The sequence below is a fragment of the Salminus brasiliensis genome, chromosome 11 (genome assembly GCF_030463535.1).
Source record: "Salminus brasiliensis chromosome 11, fSalBra1.hap2, whole genome shotgun sequence".
Classification (NCBI taxonomy): Eukaryota; Metazoa; Chordata; class Actinopteri; order Characiformes; family Bryconidae; genus Salminus; species Salminus brasiliensis.
The window spans coordinates 24,881,275-24,894,435 of record NC_132888.1 but is presented as its reverse complement, the minus strand read 5'-3'; the positions used below and the strand labels follow the sequence as shown (position 1 = coordinate 24,894,435).

Below are 13,161 nucleotides of genomic sequence, written 5' to 3'. Positions count from 1 at the left end.
AGGATTCAAATTTCATAGCTAAGACCATATTTGTTCAAAACCAAGAAAAATCATTCCATTTTAACACATCAGCATTTACAACACAAAAGAGTTTCAACTACAAATTCGTGCAAAAGATGTAAATAACATGGAAATGTAAGCTTTCTTTGTTTGCAGGACTGGAAAAGCTTACAACACCTGGTATTCCCAGACAGTCTCCCATTCAAGTACTAACCAGGCCCAACCCTAGGTAGCTTCTGAGATCAGACGAGATCAGGCGTTCTAAGCGTGGAATGGCCGTAAACAGAAGAACCGTGCAAACTAGAGAATTCAAATTTCATAGCTAAGACCATATTTGTTCAAAACCAAGAAAAAGCATTCCATTTTAACACATCAACATTTACAACACAAAAGAGTTTCAACTACAAATTTGTGCAAAAGATGTAAATAACATGGAAATGTAAGCTTTAATTGTTTGCAGGACTGGAAAAGCTTATAACACCTGGTATTCCCAGACAGTCTCCCATTCAAGTACTAACCAGCCCCAACCCTAGGTCGCTTCTGAGATCAGACGAGATCAGGCGATCTAAGGGTGGAATGGCCGTAAGCAGAAGAACCTTGCAAACTATAGGATTCAAATTTCATAGCTAAGACCATATTTGTTCAAAATCAAGAAAAAGCATTCCATTTTAACACATCAACATGTACAACACAAAAGAGTTTCAACTACAAATTTGTGCAAAAGATGTAAATAACATGGAAATGTAAGCTTTAATTGTTTGCAGGACTGGAAAAGCTTACAACACCTGGTATTCCCAGACAGTCTCCCATTCAAGTACTAACCAGGCCCAACCCTAGGTAGCTTCTGAGATCAGACGAGATCAGGCGTTCTAAGGGTGGAATGGCCGTAAGCAGAAGAACCTTGCAAACTAGAGGATTCAAATTTCATAGATAAGACCATATTTGTTCAAAACCAAGAAAAAGCATTCCATTTCAACACATCAAAATTTACATCACAAAAGAGTTTCAACTACAAATGTGTGCAAAAGATGTAAATAACATGGAAATGTAAGCTTTAATTGTTTGCAGGACTGGAAAAGCTTATAACACCTGGTATTCCCAGACAGTCTCCCATTCAAGTACTAACCAGGCCCAACCCTAGGTAGCTTCTGAGATCAGACGAGATCAGGCGTTCTTAGGGTGGAATGGCCGTAAGCAGAAGAACCTTGCAAACTAGAGGATTCAAATTTCATAGATAAGACCATATTTGTTTAAAATCAAGAAAAAGCATTCCATTTCAACACATCAACATTTACAACACAAAAGAGTTTCAAATACAAATTTGTGCAAAAGATGAAAAAAAAATGGAAATGTAAGCTTTCATTGTTTGCAGGTTTGAAAAAGCTTACAACACCTGGTATTCCCAGACAGTCTCCCATTCAAGTCCTAACGAGGCCCAATCCTAAGTAGCTTCTGAGATCAGACAAGATCAGGCGTTGTAAGGGTGGAATGGCCGTAAACAGAAGAACCGTGCAAACTAGAGAATTCAAATTTCATAGCTAAGACCATATTTGTTCAAAACCAAGAAAAAGCATTCCATTTTAACACATCAACATTTACAACACAAAAGAGTTTCAACTACAAATTTGTGCAAAAGATGTAAATAACATGGAAATGTAAGCTTTCTTTGTTTGCAGGATTGAAAAAGCTTACTACACCTGGTATTCCCATTCAGTCTCCCATTCAAGTACTAACCAGGCCCAACCCTAGCTAGCTTCTGAGATCAGACAAGATCAGGCATTCTAAGGGTGGAATGGCCGTAAGCAGAAGAACCTTGCAAACTAGAGGATTCAAATTTCATAGATAAGACCATATTTGTTCAAAACCAAGAAAAAGCATTCCATTTCAACACATCAAAATTTACAACACAAAAGAGTTTCAACTACAAATTTGTGCAAAAGATGTAAATAACATGGAAATGTAAGCTTTCATTGTTTGCAGGATTGAAAAAGCTTACAACACCTGGTATTCCCAGACAGTCTCCCATTGAAGTACTAACCAGGCCCAATCCTAGGTAGCTTCTGAGATCAGACAAGATCAGGCGTTCTAAGGGTGGAATGGCCGTAAGCAGATGAATCGTGCAAACTAGAGAATTCAAATTTCATAGCTAAGACCATATTTGTTCAAAACCAAGAAAAAGCATTCCATTTCAACACATCAAAATTTACAACACAAAAGAGTTTCAACTACAAATTTGTGCAAAAGATGTAAATAGCATGGAAATGTAAGCTTTAATTGTTTGCAGGACTGGAAAAGCTTACAACACCTGGTATTCCCAGACAGTCTCCCATTCAAGTACTAACCAGGCCCAACCCTAGGTAGCTTCTGAGATCAGACGAGATCAGGCGTTCTAAGGGTGGAATGGCCGTAAGCAGAAGAACCTTGTAAACTAGAGGATTCAAATTTCATAGCTAAGACCATATTTGTTCAAAACCAAGAAAAATCATTCCATTTTAACACATCAGCATTTACAACACAAAAGAGTTTCAACTACAAATTTGTGCAAAAGATGTAAATAACATGGAAATGTAAGCTTTCTTTGTTTGCAGGACTGGAAAAGCTTACAACACCTGGTATTCCCAGACAGTCTCCCATTCAAGTACTAACCAGGCCCAACCCTAGGTAGCTTCTGAGATCAGACGAGATCAGGCGTTCTAAGCGTGGAATGGCCGTAAACAGAAGAACCGTGCAAACTAGAGAATTCAAATTTCATAGCTAAGACCATATTTGTTCAAAACCAAGAAAAAGCATTCCATTTTAACACATCAACATTTACAACACAAAAGAGTTTCAACTACAAATTTGTGCAAAAGATGTAAATAACATGGAAATGTAAGCTTTAATTGTTTGCAGGACTGGAAAAGCTTATAACACCTGGTATTCCCAGACAGTCTCCCATTCAAGTACTAACCAGCCCCAACCCTAGGTCGCTTCTGAGATCAGACGAGATCAGGCGATCTAAGGGTGGAATGGCCGTAAGCAGAAGAACCTTGCAAACTATAGGATTCAAATTTCATAGCTAAGACCATATTTGTTCAAAATCAAGAAAAAGCATTCCATTTTAACACATCAACATGTACAACACAAAAGAGTTTCAACTACAAATTTGTGCAAAAGATGTAAATAACATGGAAATGTAAGCTTTAATTGTTTGCAGGACTGGAAAAGCTTACAACACCTGGTATTCCCAGACAGTCTCCCATTCAAGTACTAACCAGGCCCAACCCTAGGTAGCTTCTGAGATCAGACGAGATCAGGCGTTCTAAGGGTGGAATGGCCGTAAGCAGAAGAACCTTGCAAACTAGAGGATTCAAATTTCATAGATAAGACCATATTTGTTTAAAATCAAGAAAAAGCATTCCATTTCAACACATCAACATTTACAACACAAAAGAGTTTCAAATACAAATTTGTGCAAAAGATGAAAAAAAAATGGAAATGTAAGCTTTCATTGTTTGCAGGATTGAAAAAGCTTACAACACCTGGTATTCCCAGACAGTCTCCCATTCAAGTACTAACCAGGCCCAATCCTAAATAGCTTCTGAGATCAGACAAGATCAGGCGTTCTAAGGGTGGAATGGCCGTAAACAGAAGAACCGTGCAAACTAGAGAATTCAAATTTCATAGGTAAGACCATATTTGTTCAAAACCAAGAAAAAGCATTCCATTTTAACACATCAACATTTACAACACAAAAGAGTTTCAACTACAAATTTGTGCAAAAGATGTAAATAACATGGAAATGTAAGCTTTCTTTGTTTGCAGGATTGAAAAAGCTTACTACACCTGGTATTCCCATTCAGTCTCCCATTCAAGTACTAACCAGGCCCAACCCTAGCTAGCTTCTGAGATCAGACAAGATCAACCATTCTAAGGGTGGAATGGCCGTAAGCAGAAGAACCTTGAAAAACTAGAGGATTCAAATTTCATAGATAAGACCATATTTGTTCAAAACCAAGAAAAAACATTCCATTTCAACACATCAAAATTTACAACACAAAAGAGTTTCAACTTCAAATTTGTGCAAAAGATGTAAATAACATGGAAATGTAAGCTTTCATTGTTTGCAGGATTGAAAAAGCTTACAACACCTGGTATTCCCAGACAGTCTCCCATTCAAGTACTAACCAGGCCCAACCCTAGGTAGCTTCTGAGATCAGACAAGATCAGGCGTTCTAAGGGTGGAATGGCCGTAAGCAGATGAATCGTGCAAACTAGAGAATTCAAATTTCATAGCTAAGACCATATTTGTTCAAAACCAAGAAAAAGCATTCCATTTTAACACATCAACATTTACAACACAAAAGAGTTTCAACTACAAATTTGTGCAAAAGATGTAAATAACATGGAAATGTAAGCTTTAATTGTTTGCAGGACTGGAAAAGCTTATAACACCTGGTATTCCCAGACAGTCTCCAATTCAAGTACTAACCAGCCCCAACCCTAGGTCGCTTCTGAGATCAGACGAGATCAGGCGATCTAAGGGTGGAATGGCCGTAAGCAGAAAAACCTTGCAAACTAGAGGATTCAAATTTCATAGCTAAGACCATATTTGTTCAAAATCAAGAAAAAGCATTCCATTTTAACACATCAACATGTACAACACAAAAGAGTTTCAACTACAAATTTGTGCAAAATATGTAAATAACATGGAAATGTAAGCTTTAATTGTTTGCAGGACTGGAAAAGCTTACAACACCTGGTACTCCCATTCAGTCTCCCATTCAAGTACTAACCAGGCCCAACCCTAGGTAGCTTCTGAGATCAGACGAGATCAGGCGTTCTAAGGGTGGAATGGCCGTAAGCAGAAGAACCTTGCAAACTAGAGGATTCAAATTTCATAGCTAAGACCATATTTGTTCAAAATCAAGAAAAAGCATTCCATTTTAACACATCAACATGTACAACACAAAAGAGTTTCAACTACAAATTTGTGCAAAATATGTAAATAACATGGAAATGTAAGCTTTAATTGTTTGCAGGACTGGAAAAGCTTACAACACCTGGTATTCCCATTCAGTCTCCCATTCAAGTACTAACCAGGCCCAACCCTAGGTAGCTTCTTTGATCAGACGAGATCAGGCGTTCTAAGGGTGGAATGGCCGTAAGCAGAAGAACCTTGCAAACTAGAGGATTCAAATTTCATAGATAAGACCATATTTGTTCAAAACCAAGAAAAAGCATTCCATTTCAACACATCAAAATTTACATCACAAAAGAGTTTCAACTACAAATGTGTGCAAAAGATGTAAATAACATGGAAATGTAAGCTTTAATTGTTTGCAGGACTGGAAAAGCTTACAACACCTGGTATTCCCAGACAGTCTCCCATTCAAGTACTAACCAGGCCCAACCCTAGGTAGCTTCTGAGATCAGACGAGATCAGGCGTTCTAAGGGTGGAATGGCCGTAAGCAGAAGAACCTTGCAAACTAGAGGATTCAAATTTCATAGATAAGACCATATTTGTTCAAAACCAAGAAAAAGCATTCCATTTCAACACATCAAAATTTACATCACAAAAGAGTTTCAACTACAAATGTGTGCAAAAGATGTAAATAACATGGAAATGTAAGCTTTAATTGTTTGCAGGACTGGAAAAGCTTATAACACCTGGCATTCCCAGACAGTCTCCCATTCAAGTACTAACCAGGCCCAACCCTAGGTAGCTTCTGAGATCAGACGAGATCAGGCGTTCTAAGGGTGGAATGGCCGTAAGCAGAAGAACCTTGCAAACTAGAGGATTCAAATTTCATAGATAAGACCATATTTGTTTAAAATCAAGAAAAAGCATTCCATTTCAACACATCAACATTTACAACACAAAAGAGTTTCAAATACAAATTTGTGCAAAAGATGAAAAAAAAATGGAAATGTAAGCTTTCATTGTTTGCAGGTTTGAAAAAGCTTACAACACCTGGTATTCCCAGACAGTCTCCCATTCAAGTCCTAACGAGGCCCAATCCTAAGTAGCTTCTGAGATCAGACAAGATCAGGCGTTGTAAGGGTGGAATGGCCGTAAACAGAAGAACCGTGCAAACTAGAGAATTCAAATTTCATAGCTAAGACCATATTTGTTCAAAACCAAGAAAAAGCATTCCATTTTAACACATCAACATTTACAACACAAAAGAGTTTCAACTACAAATTTGTGCAAAAGATGTAAATAACATGGAAATGTAAGCTTTCTTTGTTTGCAGGATTGAAAAAGCTTACTACACCTGGTATTCCCATTCAGTCTCCCATTCAAGTACTAACCAGGCCCAACCCTAGCTAGCTTCTGAGATCAGACAAGATCAGGCATTCTAAGGGTGGAATGGCCGTAAGCAGAAGAACCTTGCAAACTAGAGGATTCAAATTTCATAGATAAGACCATATTTGTTCAAAACCAAGAAAAAGCATTCCATTTCAACACATCAAAATTTACAACACAAAAGAGTTTCAACTACAAATTTGTGCAAAAGATGTAAATAACATGGAAATGTAAGCTTTCATTGTTTGCAGGATTGAAAAAGCTTACAACACCTGGTATTCCCAGACAGTCTCCCATTGAAGTACTAACCAGGCCCAATCCTAGGTAGCTTCTGAGATCAGACAAGATAAGGCGTTCTAAGGGTGGAATGGCCGTAAGCAGATGAATCGTGCAAACTAGAGAATTCAAATTTCATAGCTAAGACCATATTTGTTCAAAACCAAGAAAAAGCATTCCATTTCAACACATCAAAATTTACAACACAAAAGAGTTTCAACTACAAATTTGTGCAAAAGATGTAAATAGCATGGAAATGTAAGCTTTAATTGTTTGCAGGACTGGAAAAGCTTACAACACCTGGTATTCCCAGACAGTCTCCCATTCAAGTACTAACCAGGCCCAACCCTAGGTAGCTTCTGAGATCAGACGAGATCAGGCGTTCTAAGGGTGGAATGGCCGTAAGCAGAAGAACCTTGTAAACTAGAGGATTCAAATTTCATAGCTAAGACCATATTTGTTCAAAACCAAGAAAAATCATTCCATTTTAACACATCAGCATTTACAACACAAAAGAGTTTCAACTACAAATTTGTGCAAAAGATGTAAATAACATGGAAATGTAAGCTTTCTTTGTTTGCAGGACTGGAAAAGCTTACAACACCTGGTATTCCCAGACAGTCTCCCATTCAAGTACTAACCAGGCCCAACCCTAGGTAGCTTCTGAGATCAGACGAGATCAGGCGTTCTAAGGGTGGAATGGCCGTAAACAGAAGAACCGTGCAAACTAGAGAATTCAAATTTCATAGCTAAGACCATATTTGTTCAAAACCAAGAAAAAGCATTCCATTTTAACACATCAACATTTACAACACAAAAGAGTTTCAACTACAAATTTGTGCAAAAGATGTAAATAACATGGAAATGTAAGCTTTAATTGTTTGCAGGACTGGAAAAGCTTATAACACCTGGTATTCCCAGACAGTCTCCCATTCAAGTACTAACCAGCCCCAACCCTAGGTCGCTTCTGAGATCAGACGAGATCAGGCGATCTAAGGGTGGAATGGCCGTAAGCAGAAGAACCTTGCAAACTATAGGATTCAAATTTCATAGCTAAGACCATATTTGTTCAAAATCAAGAAAAAGCATTCCATTTTAACACATCAACATGTACAACACAAAAGAGTTTCAACTACAAATTTGTGCAAAATATGTAAATAACATGGAAATGTAAGCTTTAATTGTTTGCAGGACTGGAAAAGCTTACAACACCTGGTATTCCCATTCAGTCTCCCATTCAAGTACTAACCAGGCCCAACCCTAGGTAGCTTCTGAGATCAGACGAGATCAGGCGTTCTAAGGGTGGAATGGCCGTAAGCAGAAGAACCTTGCAAACTAGAGGATTCAAATTTCATAGCTAAGACCATATTTGTTCAAAATCAAGAAAAAGCATTCCATTTTAACACATCAACATGTACAACACAAAAGAGTTTCAACTACAAATTTGTGCAAAATATGTAAATAACATGGAAATGTAAGCTTTAATTGTTTGCAGGACTGGAAAAGCTTACAACACCTGGTATTCCCAGACAGTCTCCCATTCAAGTACTAACCAGGCCCAACCCTAGGTCACTTCTGAGATCAGACGAGATCAGGCGTTCTAAGGGTGGAATGGCCGTAAACAGAAGAACCGTGCAAACTAGAGAATTCAAATTTCATAGCTAAGACCATATTTGTTCAAAACCAAGAAAAAGCATTCCATTTTAACACATCAACATTTACAACACAAAAGAGTTTCAACTACAAATTTGTGCAAAAGATGTAAATAACATGGAAATGTAAGCTTTCTTTGTTTGCAGGATTGAAAAAGCTTACAACACCTGGTATTCCCATTCAGTCTCCCATTCAAGTACTAACCAGGGCCAACCCTAGCTAGCTTCTGAGATCAGACAAGATCAGGCATTCTAAGGGTGGAATGGCCGTAAGCAGAAGAACCTTGCAAACTAGAGGATTCAAATTTCATAGATAAGACCATATTTGTTCAAAACCAAGAAAAAGCATTCCATTTCAACACATCAAAATTTACAACACAAAAGAGTTTCAACTACAAATTTGTGCAAAAGATGTAAATAACATGGAAATGTAAGCTTTAATTGTTTGCAGGACTGGAAAAGCTTACAACACCTGGTATTCCCAGACAGTCTCCCATTCAAGTACTAACCAGGCCCAACCCTAGGTAGCTTCTGAGATCAGACGAGATCAGACGTTCTAAGGGTGGAATGGCCGTAAGCAGAAGAACCGTGCAAACTAGAGAATTCAAATTTCATAGCTAAGACCATATTTGTTCAAAACCAAGAAAAAGCATTCCATTTCAACACATCAAAATTTACAACACAAAAGAGTTTCAACTACAAATTTGTGCAAAAGATGTAAATAACATGGAAATGTAAGCTTTAATTGTTTGCAGGACTGGAAAAGCTTACAACACCTGGTATTCCCAGACAGTCTCCCATTCAAGTACTAACCAGGCCCAACCCTAGGTAGCTTCTGAGATCAGACGACATCAGGCGTTCTAAGGGTGGAATGGCCGTAAGCAGAAGAACCTTGCAAACTAGAGGATTCAAATTTCATAGCTAAGACCATATTTGTTCAAAACCAAGAAAAAGCATTCCATTTTAACACATCAACATTTACAACACAAAAGAGTTTCAACTACAAATTTGTGCAAAAGATGTAAATAACATGGAAATGTAAGCTTTCTTTGTTTGCAGGATTGAAAAAGCTTACAACACCTGGTATTCCCATTCAGTCTCCCATTCAAGTACTAACCAGGCCCAACCCTAGCTAGCTTCTGAGATCAGACAAGATCAGGCATTCTAAGGGTGGAATGGCCGTAAGCAGAAGAACCTTGCAAACTAGAGGATTCAAATTTCATAGATAAGACCATATTTGTTCAAAACCAAGAAAAAGCATTCCATTTCAACACATCAAAATTTACAACACAAAAGAGTTTCAAATACAAATTTGTGCAAAAGATGAAAAAAAAATGGAAATGTAAGCTTTAATTGTTTGCAGGATTGAAAAAGCTTACAACACCTGGTATTCCCAGACAGTCTCCCATTCAAGTACTAACCAGGCCCAACCCTAAGTAGCTTCTGAGATCAGACAAGATCAGGCGTTCTAAGGGTGGAATGGCCGTAAACAGAAGAACCGTGCAAACTAGAGAATTCAAATTTCATAGCTAAGACCATATTTGTTCAAAACCAAGAAAAAGCATTCCATTTTAACACATCAACATTTACAACACAAAAGAGTTTCAACTACAAATTTGTGCAAAAGATGTAAATAACATGGAAATGTAAGCTTTCTTTGTTTGCAGGAATGAAAAAGCTTACTACACCTGGCATTCCCATTCAGTCTCCCATTCAAGTACTAACCAGGCCCAACCCTAGCTAGCTTCTGAGATCAGACAAGATCAGGCATTCTAAGGGTGGAATGGCCGTAAGCAGAAGAACCTTGCAAACTAGAGGATTCAAATTTCATAGATAAGACCATATTGGTTCAAAACCAAGAAAAAGCATTCCATTTCAACACATCAAAATTTACAACACAAAAGAGTTTCAAATACAAATTTGTGCAAAAGATGTAAATAACATGGAAATGTAAGCTTTAATTGTTTGCAGGACTGGAAAAGCTTACAACACCTGGTATTCCCAGACAGTCTCCCATTCAAGTACTAACCAGGCCCAACCCTAGGTCACTTCTGAGATCAGACGAGATCAGGCGTTCTAAGGGTGGAATGGCCGTAAACAGAAGAACCGTGCAAACTAGAGAATTCAAATTTCATAGCTAAGACCATATTTGTTCAAAACCAAGAAAAAGCATTCCATTTTAACACATCAACATTTACAACACAAAAGAGTTTCAACTACAAATTTGTGCAAAAGATGTAAATAACATGGAAATGTAAGCTTTCTTTGTTTGCAGGATTGAAAAAGCTTACAACACCTGGTATTCCCATTCAGTCTCCCATTCAAGTACTAACCAGGCCCAACCCTAGCTAGCTTCTGAGATCAGACGAGATCAGGCATTCTAAGGGTGGAATGGCCGTAAGCAGAAGAACCTTGCAAACTAGAGGATTCAAATTTCATAGCTAAGACCATATTTGTTCAAAACCAAGAAAAAGCATTCCATTTCAACACATCAAAATTTACAACACAAAAGAGTTTCAACTACAAATTTGTGCAAAAGATGTAAATAACATGGAAATGTAAGCTTTAATTGTTTGCAGGACTGGAAAAGCTTACAACACCTGGTATTCCCAGACAGGTCTCCCATTCAAGTACTAACCAGGCCCAACCCTAGGTAGCTTCTGAGATCAGACGAGATCAGGCGTTCTAAGGGTGGAATGGCCGTAAGCAGAAGAACCTTGCAAACTAGAGGATTCAAATTTCATAGATAAGACCATATTTGTTCAAAACCAATAAAAAGCATTCCATTTCAACACATCAAAATTTACATCACAAAAGAGTTTCAACTACAAATGTGTGCAAAAGATGTAAATAACATGGAAATGTAAGCTTTAATTGTTTGCAGGACTGGAAAAGCTTACAACACCTGGTATTCCCAGACAGTCTCCCATTCAAGTACTAACCAGGCCCAACCCTAGGTAGCTTCTGAGATCAGACAAGATCAGGCGTTCTAAGGGTGGAATGGCCGTAAGCAGAAGAACCGTGCAAACTAGAGAATTCAAATTTCATAGCTAAGACCATATTTGTTCAAAACCAAGAAAAAGCATTCCATTTCAACACATCAAAATTTACAACACAAAAGAGTTTCAACTACAAATTTGTGCAAAAGATGTAAATAACATGGAAATGTAAGCTTTAATTGTTTGCAGGACTGGAAAAGCTTACAACACCTGGTATTCCCAGACAGTCTCCCATTCAAGTACTAACCAGGCCCAACCCTAGGTAGTTTCTGAGATCAGACGAGATCAGGCGTTCTAAGGGTGGAATGGCCGTAAGCAGAAGAACCATGCAAACTAGAGAATTCAAATTTCATAGCTAAGACCATATTTGTTCAAAACCAAGAAAAAGCATTCCATTTCAACACATCAAAATTTACAACACAAAAGAGTTTCAACTACAAATTTGTGCAAAAGATGTAAATAACATGGAAATGTAAGCTTTAATTGTTTGCAGGACTGGAAAAGCTTACAACACCTGGTATTCCCAGACAGTCTCCCATTCAAGTACTAACCAGGCCCAACCCTAGGTAGCTTCTGAGATCAGACGACATCAGGCGTTCTAAGGGTGGAATGGCCGTAAGCAGAAGAACCTTGCAAACTAGAGGATTCAAATTTCATAGCTAAGACCATATTTGTTCAAAACCAAGAAAAAGCATTCCATTTTAACACATCAACATTTACAACACAAAAGAGTTTCAACTACAAATTTGTGCAAAAGATGTAAATAACATGGAAATGTAAGCTTTCTTTGTTTGCAGGATTGAAAAAGCTTACAACACCTGGTATTCCCATTCAGTCTCCCATTCAAGTACTAACCAGGCCCAACCCTAGCTAGCTTCTGAGATCAGACAAGATCAGGCATTCTAAGGGTGGAATGGCCGTAAGCAGAAGAACCTTGCAAACTAGAGGATTCAAATTTCATAGATAAGACCATATTTGTTCAAAACCAAGAAAAAGCATTCCATTTCAACACATCAAAATTTACAACACAAAAGAGTTTCAAATACAAATTTGTGCAAAAGATGAAAAAAAAATGGAAATGTAAGCTTTAATTGTTTGCAGGATTGAAAAAGCTTACAACACCTGGTATTCCCAGACAGTCTCCCATTGAAGTACTAACCAGGCCCAACCCTAAGTAGCTTCTGAGATCAGACAAGATCAGGCGTTCTAAGGGTGGAATGGCCGTAAACAGAAGAACCGTGCAAACTAGAGAATTCAAATTTCATAGCTAAGACCATATTTGTTCAAAACCAAGAAAAAGCATTCCATTTTAACACATCAACATTTACAACACAAAAGAGTTTCAACTACAAATTTGTGCAAAAGATGTAAATAACATGGAAATGTAAGCTTTCTTTGTTTGCAGGAATGAAAAAGCTTACTACACCTGGCATTCCCATTCAGTCTCCCATTCAAGTACTAACCAGGCCCAACCCTAGCTAGCTTCTGAGATCAGACAAGATCAGGCATTCTAAGGGTGGAATGGCCGTAAGCAGAAGAACCTTGCAAACTAGAGGATTCAAATTTCATAGATAAGACCATATTGGTTCAAAACCAAGAAAAAGCATTCCATTTCAACACATCAAAATTTACAACACAAAAGAGTTTCAAATACAAATTTGTGCAAAAGATGTAAATAACATGGAAATGTAAGCTTTAATTGTTTGCAGGACTGGAAAAGCTTACAACACCTGGTATTCCCAGACAGTCTCCCATTCAAGTACTAACCAGGCCCAACCCTAGGTCACTTCTGAGATCAGACGAGATCAGGCGTTCTAAGGGTGGAATGGCCGTAAACAGAAGAACCGTGCAAACTAGAGAATTCAAATTTCATAGCTAAGACCATATTTGTTCAAAACCAAGAAAAAGCATTCCATTTTAACACATCAACATTTACAACACAAA

The 13,161-nt window shown here is 37.9% G+C and overlaps 41 pseudogenes; all 41 read right to left on the bottom strand.

Moving 5' to 3' along the window:
• Positions 1 to 165: 165 nt before the first annotated feature.
• On the bottom strand, positions 166 to 284 carry LOC140571548 (5S ribosomal RNA; annotated as a pseudogene).
• Positions 285 to 469: 185 nt separating this feature from the next.
• On the bottom strand, positions 470 to 588 carry LOC140567785 (5S ribosomal RNA; annotated as a pseudogene).
• Positions 589 to 773: 185 nt separating this feature from the next.
• On the bottom strand, positions 774 to 892 carry LOC140571230 (5S ribosomal RNA; annotated as a pseudogene).
• A 185-nt stretch (positions 893 to 1,077) lies between these two features.
• Positions 1,078 to 1,196, bottom strand: LOC140566441 (5S ribosomal RNA; annotated as a pseudogene).
• Positions 1,197 to 1,685: 489 nt separating this feature from the next.
• On the bottom strand, positions 1,686 to 1,804 carry LOC140567283 (5S ribosomal RNA; annotated as a pseudogene).
• Positions 1,805 to 1,989: 185 nt separating this feature from the next.
• On the bottom strand, positions 1,990 to 2,108 carry LOC140566188 (5S ribosomal RNA; annotated as a pseudogene).
• A 185-nt stretch (positions 2,109 to 2,293) lies between these two features.
• On the bottom strand, positions 2,294 to 2,412 carry LOC140571218 (5S ribosomal RNA; annotated as a pseudogene).
• A 185-nt stretch (positions 2,413 to 2,597) lies between these two features.
• LOC140571547 (5S ribosomal RNA) lies at positions 2,598 to 2,716 on the bottom strand (annotated as a pseudogene).
• Positions 2,717 to 2,901: 185 nt separating this feature from the next.
• Positions 2,902 to 3,020, bottom strand: LOC140567784 (5S ribosomal RNA; annotated as a pseudogene).
• Positions 3,021 to 3,205: 185 nt separating this feature from the next.
• On the bottom strand, positions 3,206 to 3,324 carry LOC140571206 (5S ribosomal RNA; annotated as a pseudogene).
• A 185-nt stretch (positions 3,325 to 3,509) lies between these two features.
• Positions 3,510 to 3,628, bottom strand: LOC140566391 (5S ribosomal RNA; annotated as a pseudogene).
• Positions 3,629 to 3,813: 185 nt separating this feature from the next.
• Positions 3,814 to 3,932, bottom strand: LOC140568367 (5S ribosomal RNA; annotated as a pseudogene).
• A 186-nt stretch (positions 3,933 to 4,118) lies between these two features.
• LOC140571025 (5S ribosomal RNA) lies at positions 4,119 to 4,237 on the bottom strand (annotated as a pseudogene).
• A 185-nt stretch (positions 4,238 to 4,422) lies between these two features.
• LOC140568179 (5S ribosomal RNA) lies at positions 4,423 to 4,541 on the bottom strand (annotated as a pseudogene).
• Positions 4,542 to 4,726: 185 nt separating this feature from the next.
• LOC140570361 (5S ribosomal RNA) lies at positions 4,727 to 4,845 on the bottom strand (annotated as a pseudogene).
• A 185-nt stretch (positions 4,846 to 5,030) lies between these two features.
• Positions 5,031 to 5,149, bottom strand: LOC140567669 (5S ribosomal RNA; annotated as a pseudogene).
• A 185-nt stretch (positions 5,150 to 5,334) lies between these two features.
• LOC140571195 (5S ribosomal RNA) lies at positions 5,335 to 5,453 on the bottom strand (annotated as a pseudogene).
• A 185-nt stretch (positions 5,454 to 5,638) lies between these two features.
• LOC140571804 (5S ribosomal RNA) lies at positions 5,639 to 5,757 on the bottom strand (annotated as a pseudogene).
• Positions 5,758 to 6,246: 489 nt separating this feature from the next.
• Positions 6,247 to 6,365, bottom strand: LOC140567281 (5S ribosomal RNA; annotated as a pseudogene).
• A 185-nt stretch (positions 6,366 to 6,550) lies between these two features.
• LOC140567982 (5S ribosomal RNA) lies at positions 6,551 to 6,669 on the bottom strand (annotated as a pseudogene).
• A 185-nt stretch (positions 6,670 to 6,854) lies between these two features.
• On the bottom strand, positions 6,855 to 6,973 carry LOC140571182 (5S ribosomal RNA; annotated as a pseudogene).
• A 185-nt stretch (positions 6,974 to 7,158) lies between these two features.
• Positions 7,159 to 7,277, bottom strand: LOC140566053 (5S ribosomal RNA; annotated as a pseudogene).
• A 185-nt stretch (positions 7,278 to 7,462) lies between these two features.
• On the bottom strand, positions 7,463 to 7,581 carry LOC140567783 (5S ribosomal RNA; annotated as a pseudogene).
• A 185-nt stretch (positions 7,582 to 7,766) lies between these two features.
• LOC140568479 (5S ribosomal RNA) lies at positions 7,767 to 7,885 on the bottom strand (annotated as a pseudogene).
• A 185-nt stretch (positions 7,886 to 8,070) lies between these two features.
• LOC140569892 (5S ribosomal RNA) lies at positions 8,071 to 8,189 on the bottom strand (annotated as a pseudogene).
• A 185-nt stretch (positions 8,190 to 8,374) lies between these two features.
• On the bottom strand, positions 8,375 to 8,493 carry LOC140567425 (5S ribosomal RNA; annotated as a pseudogene).
• A 185-nt stretch (positions 8,494 to 8,678) lies between these two features.
• On the bottom strand, positions 8,679 to 8,797 carry LOC140570329 (5S ribosomal RNA; annotated as a pseudogene).
• Positions 8,798 to 8,982: 185 nt separating this feature from the next.
• LOC140572726 (5S ribosomal RNA) lies at positions 8,983 to 9,101 on the bottom strand (annotated as a pseudogene).
• Positions 9,102 to 9,286: 185 nt separating this feature from the next.
• LOC140573206 (5S ribosomal RNA) lies at positions 9,287 to 9,405 on the bottom strand (annotated as a pseudogene).
• A 185-nt stretch (positions 9,406 to 9,590) lies between these two features.
• On the bottom strand, positions 9,591 to 9,709 carry LOC140571673 (5S ribosomal RNA; annotated as a pseudogene).
• A 185-nt stretch (positions 9,710 to 9,894) lies between these two features.
• LOC140567641 (5S ribosomal RNA) lies at positions 9,895 to 10,013 on the bottom strand (annotated as a pseudogene).
• Positions 10,014 to 10,198: 185 nt separating this feature from the next.
• On the bottom strand, positions 10,199 to 10,317 carry LOC140569891 (5S ribosomal RNA; annotated as a pseudogene).
• Positions 10,318 to 10,502: 185 nt separating this feature from the next.
• Positions 10,503 to 10,621, bottom strand: LOC140570933 (5S ribosomal RNA; annotated as a pseudogene).
• A 185-nt stretch (positions 10,622 to 10,806) lies between these two features.
• Positions 10,807 to 10,926, bottom strand: LOC140570112 (5S ribosomal RNA; annotated as a pseudogene).
• A 185-nt stretch (positions 10,927 to 11,111) lies between these two features.
• On the bottom strand, positions 11,112 to 11,230 carry LOC140571024 (5S ribosomal RNA; annotated as a pseudogene).
• Positions 11,231 to 11,415: 185 nt separating this feature from the next.
• On the bottom strand, positions 11,416 to 11,534 carry LOC140571272 (5S ribosomal RNA; annotated as a pseudogene).
• A 185-nt stretch (positions 11,535 to 11,719) lies between these two features.
• LOC140572725 (5S ribosomal RNA) lies at positions 11,720 to 11,838 on the bottom strand (annotated as a pseudogene).
• Positions 11,839 to 12,023: 185 nt separating this feature from the next.
• LOC140573205 (5S ribosomal RNA) lies at positions 12,024 to 12,142 on the bottom strand (annotated as a pseudogene).
• A 185-nt stretch (positions 12,143 to 12,327) lies between these two features.
• Positions 12,328 to 12,446, bottom strand: LOC140572279 (5S ribosomal RNA; annotated as a pseudogene).
• A 185-nt stretch (positions 12,447 to 12,631) lies between these two features.
• LOC140567640 (5S ribosomal RNA) lies at positions 12,632 to 12,750 on the bottom strand (annotated as a pseudogene).
• A 185-nt stretch (positions 12,751 to 12,935) lies between these two features.
• LOC140569890 (5S ribosomal RNA) lies at positions 12,936 to 13,054 on the bottom strand (annotated as a pseudogene).
• Between the last annotated feature and the right edge of the window lie 107 nt (positions 13,055 to 13,161).